This window comes from Rhinopithecus roxellana, chromosome 5 (assembly GCF_007565055.1).
Source record: "Rhinopithecus roxellana isolate Shanxi Qingling chromosome 5, ASM756505v1, whole genome shotgun sequence".
NCBI classification, from domain to species: Eukaryota; Metazoa; Chordata; class Mammalia; order Primates; family Cercopithecidae; genus Rhinopithecus; species Rhinopithecus roxellana.
The window spans coordinates 893622-908585 of NC_044553.1; the positions used below are offsets into that span (position 1 = coordinate 893622).

General features: G+C 40.9%; 1 pseudogene; it reads right to left on the reverse strand.

Annotated features, from left to right (window-relative positions):
- Window positions 1-13463: 13463 nt before the first annotated feature.
- LOC115897485 lies at window positions 13464-14078 on the reverse strand (annotated as a pseudogene).
- Window positions 14079-14964: the final 886 nt, after the last annotated feature.

Here is a 14964-nt window from a genome sequence, read left to right on the forward strand (position 1 = left end):
ATGTCTGAAAATATTCTGCTGTGTCTGCATGTGATAAAGTAGAGTCTTATTACATTGGAGGTAAAATTAAAAGTGCATGAGTCTTCTAGACACCAAGTCATAGGATGATCATGGCTGTTTCCTTGAGGATGTGAATCATAGGTTATACACACTCGTTGGAGTACTTTTGACAAAAGATGTTCCAGGGGTATAACTTACTTGAACTGACCGGAGATTGCATAGGTGACGCAGATAGTCAATGAAGGCACTTCCAGTCTAGGGCTGACTCCTGTAGGTACTCCTAGGACAGGGCACTTAAAGATACAGAGACGAAATCCCTGTCAGTCACATGCAGCCAAAACCATCCCTATAGGCCATGTCTGACATCTGAAACACACAACTTGGGCACAGTCGCCTGACAAAGGAGAAGACATAACAATGTTGTCTTCTTTATGAACACAACTCTGCATTCGTCTAAGATCTTAGCCTTTACTAAGGAGAAAGTGATTAGTTTTTGCATGCCCAATGTTCATTCTATCTGAGAGCTTGAAGAAAAATCTTGATGTGGCACAGCTTTTTCTTTATAAGAGAGAGAGAGACTGAGGTCAGACTCCCCTGTCTTTGAAAGTTTTATTGTTGTCTTTTTTTTTCTAGCTGAATTGAAGCACTGCCTTGTCAAAAACTCCAGCCGTTACAGTGAATGAACACTTCTTTACTTTGATATTCCAACTTGTGACCTATGAACTTCAATTGACTCATGCAAATCTCAGTAGAACAATTACAAAATAACTCTCTAATTCATGAGTATCACTCCAATACTACATTGTCCTTACTGCCAACAATCTTCTGGAAATATTGAAGAAGAAATAAATAATAAATTCAATTTTAAAATTAAAATTATCAAAACTTTCAGAAACCCATGAACACTCTTGCCCAAAGGTATGGCCACTAGTGCATATGACCTCTGGTCCACTTCCTTAGGGCACAGCCCTAATAACCCTGTGACTTAATATCTGAAGGTCCATGCATTACTTATTTTACCTCCCATATTAGAATCTGCTGTGTCAATGCAGACCTGACAACATATTTTAAGAGATTGATATTTCATCTGTTAGTTTGTTTTCATGCTGCTAATAAGACATACCTGAGACTGTGTAATTTATAGAGGGAAAGTTTATTGGACTTACAGGTTCACATGGCTTGGGAGGCCTCAAAATCATGGTGCAAAGCAAGAAGGTGCAAGTCATATCTTACATGGGGATAGCAGCAGGCAAAGAGAGGGTTTGTGCAGGGAAACTCCCATTTTTAAAACCATCGGATCTCCTGAGACTCAACCAGTATCACAAGAATAGCACAAGAAAGAACTGCCTCCATGATTCAATCATCTCCCACTGGGTTCCTCCCATGATAACTGGGAATTGTGGGATATACAATTCAAGATGAGATTTGAGCAGGGACACAGCCAAACCACATGATTCCACCCCTAGCACTTCTCATATATTATGTCCTTACATTTCAAAGCTGTTCATGACTTTCCAACAGCTCCCCAAAGTCTTAACTCATTTGAGCCTTGACTCAAAAGTCCACTAGTCCAAGGTCTCATCTGAGACGACACAAGTCCCTTCCATCTATGAGTCTGTAAAATCAAAACCAAGTCAGTTAATCCCTAGATACAATGGGGGTACAGGCATTGTGTAAACACAGCCATTCCAAATGGGAGAAATTGGCCAAAACTACAGGCCCCAGGCAACTCTGAAATCCAACTGGGCAGTCAAATCTTAACGTTCTACAATAATCTTCTTTGACTCCAGGTCTCAAATCCAGGTTAGCTGATGCACAGGTGGGTTCCCATGGTCTTGGACAGTTCTGTCCCTGTGGCTTTGCAGGGCACAGTCTCCCTCCTGGTTGCTTTCACTGGCTGGCACTGAGTGTCTGTGGCTTTTCCAGGCTATCAGTGGATCTACCATTCTGAGTCCTGAGTTCTGGAAGACAGTGACTTTCTTCTTACAGCTCCACTAGGTGGTGCCCCAGTAGGGACTCTACGTGGGACTTCTGATCCCACATTTCCCTGTCGCACTGGGAGGAAAGGCACATGCCACAATGCCTGCCTGATTTTTGTATTTTTTATAGAGATGGGTGTTTGCTATGTTGGCCAGGCTGGTCTTGAACCCTTGACCTCAGAAGATCTGCCTACCTAAGCCTACCAAAGTGCTGGAATTACATGCCTGAGCCACATAACTATGAAACTTAATGATGTATTTGAAAACTCCGTGGTCATACAAACACATATACATACACAACAGCCCAGCAAAGACACACACATGTGCCCATGCCAAAGTGAATGTATACCTAAACACCAAAACAACACGTCCATTTGCTTCATATTATTCTTATTATTTAATTGAATTTAAATTTTGTTTGCAGTTTGAGGCTGTAGTACAAAATAATGCTTTTCTACATGTATGTCTGCCTATTCCAATATTAAAAAGACAAATATATTTGAAAACATGTTTTGGTAACACTGAATGTCAATGCCATTCTTGTCAAGTATGTCACTTAAATGTGCAATGGTATGTATTTTAAATATCAGTCTATTATTAATAAATGGAATGGCTAAGAAGACAAACATCACCTTTAAAATTGTATCACATTATTCGGTGAATTTAGATGGTTTTCAAACTAGGCAGAATAAAACTTTTTTATTTGAAAACTTTTGAACTAAAACCTTTTTGGAATGAATATTCAATACAAACTCTAGTCTTTATTTGCCAATATGCCTTTTATAACAGAGAACATCCAGCTATACGAAACTGAACCAAGCCCATGCTTTCCAGGAGTCACTCACAACGGCAGCTTCCGAGAGCGTGGTCTGAGAGGGTGCAAGCACATGGGGATTTGGGCCTCATCATCAAAACACTAGTGAACCGCAGGCCTGAGCACACAGAGGGCAGCAGTAACTGCAGACCCCACTCTGTGGCACTTAGGGAAGGGAGGAGATGGGATGGGGGTGATGTCTGCAGGACCCTAGAAAATGGTGAGGAGGGCAAAGAGTCTGCAGGTAGATGAGTATACTGTAAGGAGAACCGTTATCCTCCTAAACTTGGTTGGCTTCAGTGATTATGAAGAGAAAGGAACTGTTCACCAGACTTGGAGGTCAGAAAGTAAGGGGACAATTCTTTTCCCTGTATGGAGACTGAGGAAGATAAAAGACTTTCAACGAAAAAGGGAAGTTGGAGAAATAGTCTGAAAAACAGGACACCAGAAGCCAACCAAAGTGGAGAACAAGAGCCTTTAAAGTGCTATTTAATTTCTACAAACAGCAGATGAAAGAAAAATAAACCAAACACCAAGCATATGATGAGTTAAAGTTAGAAAACAAATACAATTGCTTGACAATCACAGCACAAAAACACAAAACTCTATTCATGGAAAACATTTATATTGAGAATACACATTTTTTTAAGACAGGGTCTCCCTCGGCCAACCAGGCTGGAGTGCAGTGTGACAATCACAGCTCACTGCAGTCTCAACTTCCCAGGCTTAAGGGATCCTCCCACCTTAGCCTTCCAAGCACCTGGGAGCACAGGCAGCATCACAGCCAGCTATTTTTTTTTTTTTCTTTTTTGTATGGAAAGGATCTCACTATGTTGCCAGGCTCTTCTAAAACTCCTGAGCTCAAATGATCTGCCTGACTCAGCTTCCCAAAGTGCTGGGATTACAGGTGCGATTTTAAATTTTTAATCTTTTAATAATAGTATTATTTTTAATAAATAAAATATATAAATAACCTATTTTAAAAATTGTCCTGAGAGATCATTGTTAGTATTACTCAGAAAATATGCAGCATTAAAAGTTGAGTTAGGCCAGGTGCGGTGGCTCACACCTGTAATCCCAGTATTTTGGGAGGATGAGGCAGGTGGATCATCTGAGGTCTGAAGCTCGAGACCAGCCTGGCCAACATGGCGAAACCCTGTCACTAGAAAAAGTACAAAAATTAGCCAGGCGTGGTGGCAAGTGTCTGTAATCCCAGCTACTCTGGAGGCTGAGGCAGGAGAATTGCTTGAACCCTGGAGGCGGACATTGCATTGAGCCGAGATCATGCCACTGCACTCCAGCCTGGATGAGAAGAGAGAGACTAGGTCTAAAAAAAAAAAAAAAAAAAAAAAGATAAAGAAAAAAAAGGTAGAATTAAATCCCTGTTCTGGCTAGACTGCAGTGGCTCACGTCTGTAGTCCTAGAACTTTGGGAGGTTGAGGTGGTCGGATCACGAGGTCAAGAGATTGAGACTATCCTGGCCAACATGGTGAAACCTCGTCTTTACTAAAAATACAAAAATTAGCTGGGCTTGGTGGTGCGTGCCTGTATTCCAAGCTACTCAGGAGGCTGAGTGGGGAGAATCACTTGAACCTGGGAGGAGGAGATTGCAGTGAGCCGAGATGGCAGCCACTGCACTCCAGCCTGGTCACAGAAGACGACTCTGTCTAGGAAAAAAAAAAAAAATCCCTCATGTAAATTAATGTATTGTAGGTAAGAAATCATGGATTTACCAGGAATTAATGGTGAGAAATCCTGGGGAAGACTTTTGCTTGCCCAGGCCCGGAATCACCAAAGGCTAAAAGGAAACCACAGTCTCACAGGCTCCTGATGTGGAGCAGGCTCCTGATGTGGAGCAGCCTCCTGGGAGAATCCTGATGTGGAGAGGCCTCCTAAGAGAATCCTGATGTTCTGAGCGCCCCTTGGTGGTTCTGAGCACCCATTCATGTCCTGGTGGTTCTCAGCACCCCACTGGTGTCCCGGTTGCCCCCTGGTGGTTCTGAGTGCCCCCTGGTGCCATTGTCTTTCAGTTTCCCTATGTTCTCCTCCGCAGATAGAGCCTGCGCATTGTCACACTTTCATCTTTAACCCAGATTAACTATACTGCTGAGAAAGCAAAGTGTGCCTCCTGGAAGTACGTATGTTCTTTCAGTTGAATCTTAATAATTCAGTCGTCTTTTTTTTCCTCTGGGCTGTGACCTATACACAGAGTCTCCAGAAATGGAACTGAGGCTTTCCCTTTTCTGGCTAGTCTGGTAATTATAGGATTATTACCCTATTGGCTAATTTGACCCATTTTCATGGTAAAGGAAGGCTGCTGGGAGGGGTCTGTAATGGAGATGGACCAACTTCCTCCATATAGATAAGGTTCCACAGATGTCTTTCTCCTGGATGGTCTATATAGAGAAATTTCTGTGTGTATTTCTCAGAGACTAGGTCTTTTGATAACTTAGCCATGAGAGGATCTACGTCAGTATTCATGCAAATAACCTTCATGCAAAGAATCTAGGTCAGATATGCCATTTGTGTTTATTTAGTTCAGATTTACATTACACAACCAGGCTCATCTAAATTGCCACATGCTTGGTCAAACACGTTGGGGCAGCAGCTGAATGTAGTCATCAAATTGATCTAGGAGAAACCTGGGTCCAATACACTGTTTATTGGAGCTGAGAGCAACATCACTGACTCACTGAAGTGGACATTTCTTCCCTGAAAAAGCTTCCCTACCAAGTATAGTAAGGAGCTGATATGGAGCCACTGTGGGGTTGAATTTCTTCCTGTCAGCCTGTCATGCACTGTGTTTGTTGGGGACCAGCCTCAACACCACCCGTAGGGTACTTGAAGTCTGGTGGCGATGAAGAAATGAGAAGAGACAAGTTAAGAGTGTAAAAAGGTTGGGGGTCAGGGGGCCAGTGTAATTTGGAGGCTGCAAAGACACTGAACTTTGGTCTCTACACTATTTATCAGGTATAATTACTTAGATCTAAGGAGCAGATGTTTAGGGGTGAAACGGTGAAAAGGAGGCGGTGCTCAACCAGCACATATTTAACTACTGATTTTTTTAAGTTATTGGAGAGCAGCTGCTGGGAGTGGGCTTAACTAGGAGCTGGCAAGGCTGGCCACATTTTAATGTTTTAAAGGAGTGTCTTGTTTTTGAGCACAGTGTTTATAGATAAGAGAGCAGGTCACACTCTGGTCATGGGAATGTGATGGCAATAAGGAGGTTTTCCTCTTCAGAGGCCTCCTGTGGCTTTCCACAACTTATCGTCTCATATTTTTATGGCCAGTTTATACAGGCACCCCGTAAGCCTTTTCCCCAGCAGTGTTTTGAATGATGTTGACTTTTATCCACAGATGGTAATGATTCCCAGTGTTGTTGAAATGGCTGGCAGCCCCCAATCCTGTTTCTCCCCTCAACTCACCTGAATGTCTCCAAGAACCCCACGAAGCTCGGAACTCTCTTTCATGGATGACTCTGAGCATTGTCAATCTGCTCAGTGCCACAAACAGAGGATATAACTTACAGAGGATTCTCAGTCCACTAACATGCTGGGCACATAACATAGGGCACATATTCAAGATGGTCAGTTCATGTCAGTGCCAATTAATATTTAATTGAAGGGACATGATTTCCAGTGCATTGGAGTTTAAAAACTTCATGATTCTTGGCAATACAGCAATAAACTGAATGGTTTGCAGAAGTGAGCTCATTGTTAGAAGAAAACTGCCTACTCCCACGAAGGCAGTCTCTTCAACTAAAGCACCCAAAATGTGGTGTCCTCAGATCTTGTGAAAATTAATTTCCTGTAGCAAAGAAACAGGAAAGCTATTCTCAAAGTATTGGAAGAATCTTATCAAAAACATTACCAACACAGCAGTGAAATTTCAGTATGTCAATCCTTGGGTTTATGTTTGACAACTCAAGGAGCAATCAATACATTTATACAGAGGGAATTTTGACCTATTCACTTGGTAGCCTAGAATTCACTCAAAGAAAATATTCTATTGGATCTCAAATTTAACAGATCTCTGTAACCTAAATAAGTTTTCTCAACAGATTCTTTTTCTCTATACTTGCATAAATGTAAAAAAAAAACACAGTGTATATTTGTGCATGAGTGATCTATAGAAGTCCTTGGCATATTAATGAAATTTCATGGAAACATGATAACTTTATAACTTACTGTGAACTCACACTTCACTGGTTTCAAACATTTCTCACCCATGTGATGGAGCAGTGGGTGCCTCTGAGAATATGCTGATTTTTGTACTGAACATGTTCTCCACTCTTCACTTGACTTCATGGTTCCTCTCTCATACAGATATGTCTGTGATTGAAAACCGTACACTGCTGTTCAGCAGATTTTCCTCTTATGAGATTCATATTCTCCCTTTCTTTCTCTCCATGTCTCTCTCTATTTTCCTCCACTTTTCTCCTGTCATTACTCTTTATTAATGAATCTCCTGAATACTGCCAACAGCCTCCATCTCACCTTCTGCCAATCTTCTGCCTCAAAGAAAATTGGGGGCACACTCATCCTTGCCCAAGATGGGAAAACTTATATTTAGCCAAGATGGGAAAACTTCCACAAGATTTATTAGAGCCTCATATGAAAAACTATGAGAAAACATTATTTGTTTTTGGATTATACCTCAAAACAAGAATGCTTTTTCATAATAGCTATGGCATTTTATATTCCCATTAAAATGCAAAGGAGTATGGAGGCTCCAAACAAATTAAAACAGAAATACCAAATGACCAGGGATCCAGATTATGGAACTGTACCCAAAGGGGATGAAATTACCACCTGGTGAAGATACCTGCACTCCTATGCTTATTGCAGCACTATTCCCAGCAGCCACGATATGGAAACTAAGTGTCTACCAATGGACAAATGGATAAAGTCAATGTGGTATATGTACACAATATAGCATTATTTTGCCTTGTAAAATAAAGAGATGCTGCCATTTTCCACAAGCCAAATGTATTCCCACAACCACTACCAGCGTTTTCTATCCAATGCAGCTCATCCCTGGGATCTGGCAGATCCAGATCCAGTAGGAAGGACTGGTTTTGATGGAGTGGCCAGAGACAGTGTAGGTGAGGCACAGGGTCAGTGTGGGCTCTTCAGGTCCAGGGCTGACTCCTGCAGCTGCTCCTGGGACAGGGCATGTGAGTACATGGAGAATCAGTCCCCGTCAGTCACGTGTACCTACACTCACCCCGTAGACCCACATCTGACTTCTGAGACAGTCACCCTGGGGAGCTGTCACCAGGCACAGAAGCAGACAAAATAATGTCATCTTCTTCATGAACACAATTCTGCATTCCTCCAGATACCTCAGCCCTGCCTGAGGGGAGAGCTGTTAGCTTCCACAGCCCCAAAGCGTTTTATACCCTAGAGCTTGAAAAATAATTTGGATGTGGCACCACCTTGCACTTATAGGAGAGAGGGCAGAGGTCAGACTCTCCCTTGATTTGAATACGTTTTATTGTTGTGCCTATTTTCTTGCTGACGTGAGTTACCTGATTAACAAAAACTACAGCCAAGACAGTTCATAAAATGTGCTTTGTTCTGATTTTCCCACCTGTGACATTTGAATTCCCATATCAAGCGAGCGATGTGAGGTCAAAATTAGTTTGTGGTGCACAGAGTGATGGGCATGGACATAGCAGATTACCAAGGCTGCATTCACAGCCTTGGTAACTGTTTCGCTTTATTTTAATTAGGAAACACTTCTGTACATTCTTTATATTTATTAAACTCCTGTTGAGAAACTTCAACTAATGTTGTATCTTGATGGATCCTACCCAATAATAAAACTAAAGGTTTTCAAACAGGAATTCCTACTACAATGTTAGTTTTACTTTAGGACAAATTTTTTCACCTCATTTGAAATTGGCCCAGATGCACTGATTAGAGCGTGTCAGTTAAGACACAATCAGGACATGAGTTCACATGTTTCTGGAGCAGGACATGGCTTTGAGACGCTTTGCAAAGTGGTTCCTCACGTCTTCTGGAAAATCCATAAAAATGGGCAAGTCAAGGACCACTTAGAAGCACTCTTCCATCCCATATTCTTGACTAATGTAAAGGTGGAAGTCAGTGCAGAAAAAGAGATAACATGAAAGCTAAAGTGAGTGTTGTTCCAGTTCATTGCGCCAAACCTGTCATCTTAACCTAGTGTATGATCTTATCTGAACCGTCAGGAGGTAAATTTCCTGAGAGATTCAAAAATGTCGTTATCAAATATCAACATTTCCCCACCAAATTTAAGTTAAAAAAATGGAAAACTCTTAGTTGTCTACTTGACTCGGATGATCTGTGTCAGATAATTTCAAATGAATACTAATTCAATTTCTCTGTTAAACTCTCCTACATGGTAGAGCTGAATTGAATACAGACTTAAATCAATACATGCGGGAAATTTTAAGACACCTGAGGTTATGTCTTGCTCATGTGTAAATTAGTTAAAAACAAAATCCTGGAAAATCTGTGAAGGTGGGACTTGCCGAGGAACCCAGGCTCAGGGGCCTTTGGACACTTTTAGGTGGATTTTCTTCAGATTCCATTCTCCATGGAATTAGAAGAAGTTTCATTTACTGTCTGCTGTTTTTCTCAATGACTTGAAGTAATTCCTTGACAAAAGTCTACAGCCTGTTCAATCCATAAGCAGATTTTGTGTTTCCAACCTGTGATATGCTGATGCTTTCATCATTTAACTGCAACACACCCACTACAGGAAAAAAAAATGTTATAAAGCAATTCTGTTAGGCGTTTCCTTTGCTCAAATGCTAAACTGCTATTACCATCTACAATATTCTGAAAAATGGCATTGCTACATAGAATTAATCACATATCTAAAAACTTTTTATATTTATTTTTTAATTTCATAAGCGTGGAATGTTTATTTTTTCCATTTATTTGTTTTATCTCTAATTTTTTTCACCAGTGTTTTGTAGTTTTTCTAGTAGAGATCTTTCATCTGATTGGCTTAGCTACATTCCTAGGTATTTAGTTGTCTTGGTGGCTATTGGGAGAGCATGTTCTTGATTCCACTCTCAGCCAGAAGGTTTTTAGTGTATAGAAATGTTACTGTGATTTTTTTGTACATTGATTTTATATCCTGAAACATTCATAAACTAATTTATAAATACTAGGGACTTTTGACAGAATCTTCAACATTTCCTAGATATAGAATTATGTCATCAGTGAAAACAGATAGTTTGCATTCTTCTATTTCTTTTATATGGATGCCTTTTACTTCTTTACCTTGCCTGATCTGGTGAATACTTGCAGTACTATACTGAATAGAAGTGGTGAGAGCGGGCATCCTTATCTTGTTTCTGTTCTTAAGGAAAATGCTTCCAGTGTTTGCCCATTCCGTATGATGTTGGCTGTGGGTTTGTCATAGATGGCTCATTAGATTGAAGTGTGCTTCTTCAATGCTTATACTTTTGAGGTTTTTTTTTTTTTTTTTTAACATAAAGGGATGTACGATTTTATTGAAAGCTTTTTCTCCATCTTCTGGGATACAACAACGGGTTTTCCTTTTGATTCTGTTTATGTAGTGAATCACATATATTGATTTGCATAGGTTAAAGCAGCCATGCATCTCTGGAATAAAGCATACTTGATTGTGGTGTGTCAATTTTTTGATATACTACTGGATTTGATTTCCGACACTGAGAATTTTTAAGCCTATTATCATGAGAAGTGTTTGTCTCGAGTTTTCCTCTCTTGTGTCTCTGCCGTATTTTGGTGTAAGGCTGATGCTGGCGTCACAGAATTAGTTGAGAAGGAGTCTCTATGCCTTGAGTTTCTTTGAGTAGTTTCAGTAGAATTGGCATCTTTTCCGGGTTTCTTTTTCTTGGTAGGTTATTTATTATTGACTCAATTTTAGAAGTTGGTATTGCTGTATTTAGGGTTTCAGTCTCTTCCTATTCAATCCTGGGAGATTTTGTGTTTCCCAAAATTTATGCATTTCCTCCAGATTCTCTAATATGTGTGCATGAAGTTTATAGTATTTGGAGAATTTTTGTGTGCCTCTGGGGTCAGTTGTAATATCCCCTTTGTCATTTCTGATTGTACTTATTTGGATCTTCTTTATCTTTGTTAATCCAGCTAGGGGGTCTATCAATCAATATTATTTATTTAACAAAGAAGAAACTCTTAGGTTTATTGATATTTGGTATGCCTTTTTGTATCTGAATTTCATTAAGCTATTCTCTAATTTTATTTTCTGCCAGCTTTGAGATTTTTTAGTTCATTTAGGTGTGAAGTTAAGATTACTAATTTGAGACCTTTCTAATTACTTGATGAAATCATTTAAGGTTATCAGTTTTTATGATGCCCAAATAAATTATCAGATTCAATGCTATTCCTATCAAACTACCAGCATTATTTTTATGGCATTAGAAGAAACACTTCTTAAAATTTTTATGGAATCAAAAAAAGAACTTTAAAAACAAAAGCAATCTTAACTGACAAAAATACTGTCAAAGGTATCCCACTATAAGACATCACATTGTACTATAAAACCACAGGAACCAAAATAGCTTGGTACCTGTACAAAAACATGCATAGACCACTGAAAGAGAATACAAAACTTTGAAATAAAGTTGCACAACTACAACCATCTGATCTTATACCAGGACACTAAAAACATGCAATGAGGTAATGTATCCCTATTCAATAAATTGTTCTGGGACAACTGGCTAGCCATATGCAGAAGATGGAAGCTACATGTCTACCTTTCACCATTAACAAAAATTAACAAAAAAATGGAGTAAAGATTTAAGTACAAGACCTCAAACTATAAAAATCTTGGAAGACAACCTAAGAAATACTGTTCCCAAATTGTTTTTGGCAAGAAATGTTTGGCAAAGTCCCCAAAAGCAATTGCAGCAAATGGAAATTCTGTATGTGGCACCTGATGAAATCTGAGTTTTTACACAGCAAAATAAACTATCAAGAGAGTAAGCAGAGAGCCTACAGAATGGGTGAAGATATTCACAAACTATGCATCTGATGGAAGTCCCATATCCAGGTGCTGTAAGAAATGTAAATCAACAATCAAAAACAAAATAACCACATTTACACAATAGGCATGACATGAGCATAAACTTCTCAAAAATATATAAGCTGGCCAGGACGTATGAAAAAAATGGTTAGCATCACTAATCAACAGATAAATGCAATTCAAAACTGCAAAGAGATGCTATCTCATACCAGTCAAGATCAGTACTACTAAAAAGTCAAAAATTAACAGATTCTGGGTAGGTTGCGGAGAACAGGAAACACATATACGGTGTTGGGTGGAATGTGAATTAGTCCAAGCACTGTGGAAAGCAGTCTGGAGAGTTGCAAAATATTTAAAGCAGAGCTGCCATTTGGCCCAGTCATCTCATAAGTGGGTATATGCACAAAAGAAAACAAATCATTCTACCAAAAAATACACCCACTTTCATGTTTATTGCTATGGTATTCTTAATACCTAAGACAAAAAACCAACCTACGTGTCCATTAATGGTGGATTGGATAAAGAAAATACAATATATTGACACCATGGAATGCTATGCAGTCATAGAAAAATAATGTCTTTTGTGAAACATGGGTGCAGCTGGAAGTCAAAATTCTAAGCAAACTGATGAAAAAAGAGATAATGAGAGTCAATGCGACATGAATCTGGCATTGTGGGTGTGTCTGTGTGTAAAATTGAGAAAAGAACTCACCTGGATACATAAACTCTTAGAATAGCCAAGTCTGGAGCCACTCATATCCCAGTTTTCATTTCATTAGGTTTTATTTTCCTGATTTTTAGTAAGCTAAATTTGCTTTTCTTTACTCTTAGCTAACATAACTACATATCCTGATTTAGAGGCATGACAATAAAAATGTCATATTTGAAGCTTACAAGTCCCTTACAAGCTTACTGGCCCTCTCGGGGGGAGGTCGACCAAGGACACTGCCCCCTAATGGTATTTACTTTAGACCGCAGTCCCTGAGCTTTACTCCTTCATAGAACTACTCTCTTAACATGTTAATTATCCACAAGTGTGTTGACTCGGAGCGTCTGTTGTGAATTCTATACTAAATAAACGCCTGGAGCGCGAGCGGCTCAGGCCGCCGCGGCCATTCTTTACAGGACTCTCCTTGGAGTCAGTAAGTGGCCTCGGGCCCTCCGCTGAACTGGCAAAGCGGAACACCTGTGTCCGTGTGTGTTTCATTCATCCGCCGCCGAATCAGGGCTCTGCAGGAACAGCCCCCGCAGCTCGTGCCCTCTTGTGAGGAGCCAAACCTCAGTTCTGGTCAGGAATCCTTCTCAGGCTCCTGTCCTGAGTCTGACTGGAGAAGACTCACCAGGAAGCCTGAGCTTCCTCAGGACTCTGATCGTGGCGACCACGGTTGGGAACTTCTCATCTCCTCGGTAAGGATCGTCTGCATTTTGTTCACACGAGAATAGGTTTTCATATTAAAACAATCATTGAAAAATATGTAGAGATGACATTACTAAGCACAGAGTTCTGAACTCAGAGAGGTTCACTAGAGGAACTGTCTGAAAAGATGGCGTCCCACATCCTGACAGGAAATCAGGCTCCGTGTGCACCGGCCTCTGGGTTGACTCTGATCGGTGGGTCCCGAGCGCCCCCTGGTGGCCGGGCGCGCCCCTGCAGGGAGGTTTGTGTCTGGGCTCACACCGACTTCCCCTCACTGTGTCTCTCGCACAGTAATACACGGCCGTGTCCTCGGCTCTCAGGCTGTCCATTTGCAGATACAGCGTGTTCTTGGAATTGTCTCTGGAGATGGTGAATCGGCCCTTCACGGAGTCTGCGTACCATGTGCTACCCCCACCACTATTAATAGCTGAGATCCACTCCAGCCCCTTCCCTGGAGCCTGGCGGACCCAGTGCATGTCAGTAGCTACTGAAGGTGAAGCCGGAGGCTGCGCAGGAGAGTCTCAGGGACCCCGCAGGCTTTGCCAAACCGCCCCCAGACTCCACCAGCTGCACCTCACCCTGGACACCTGCAAACAAAAAGACACCAAGGTCAGAAACTGCCACATATATCCACTGTTCCTCTCACTCATGTCCCCTCACACACAGAATTTCTACTTCACCCTCAATTACCTTTCAAAAGAGCAACAAGGAAAACCCAGCTCAGCACAAACTCCATGGTGTGTTCTGTGTGTTTAGTGCTGATGGCCGAACAGAAACACCTGGGAATTCTGGGGCTGGGCTCCTCTCCCAGAGCTGCAGGGTCAGGGCTGGGCTGCTTTTCATCAGCAGAGGGAGGGACCTATTTGCATGTCTTTTGCTATATAGCAAGCTCTGGGGTGGGACGGCTGAGGAGAAGGCAGTGCTCAGAGCGGATGAGAGTGTCCCGGAAAACACTGGAGTCAATTCTATCTCTCAGGAAATATAACTTCAGATTATGTGATTGTGCCTTGATAATCATTTAGTATTCATCATCTTATTTAATTTTTACATACTTGTAGAATGTACTTAATGCAAGTGTGAATGTCACATGTTTAGAGAAGATAATTACATGCAGAACGGAGCAGCTGTGCAATGTGTCCAATATCACACATCTGGACAGGGTTAGCTCTATTATCTGTGCCTGTGACGCTAAACACTGGAGGAGTCGGCTCCCCTGAGACAGCTCCAGGGTGGTGTGCGACATGCCTAGAGGGGTTTTCAGGATGTCCCACCTGTCATAACAACTTTATGGAATTTTGCCGTTTCTAGTGTTTACCTGAAATATACAATCAGTGTTCACATGCGTGTATTGTCAGGAGTCCGTGATTATTCAAGTGTCAATATTTATCTTTCTTGCTTTTTCCCAGCCAATATATTCATTTTTGTTACTGCTTTAATAAAATCAATTAATAATGGAAACAAATTGACAGTGCAGCATTTGGGAAATGTGGATGTATGTGTGCAGTCATTGAATCAGCACTTCAATCATGCTGTTAGCAATTAAATTAACCTCTTTTTTTCTCTCACTTCTCTGTAATTTCATTTCACCACCTTGTTACTCTTACCACCCTTTTCTCAGAAAATTCAGATCTTCTTCATGTTAATTTACAATAGTTGCATCTTCTACAATTCATACAAATAAAATCACTTGAGATTTTCTGTGAATTCTTCAGCTTCCTTCACTCGCC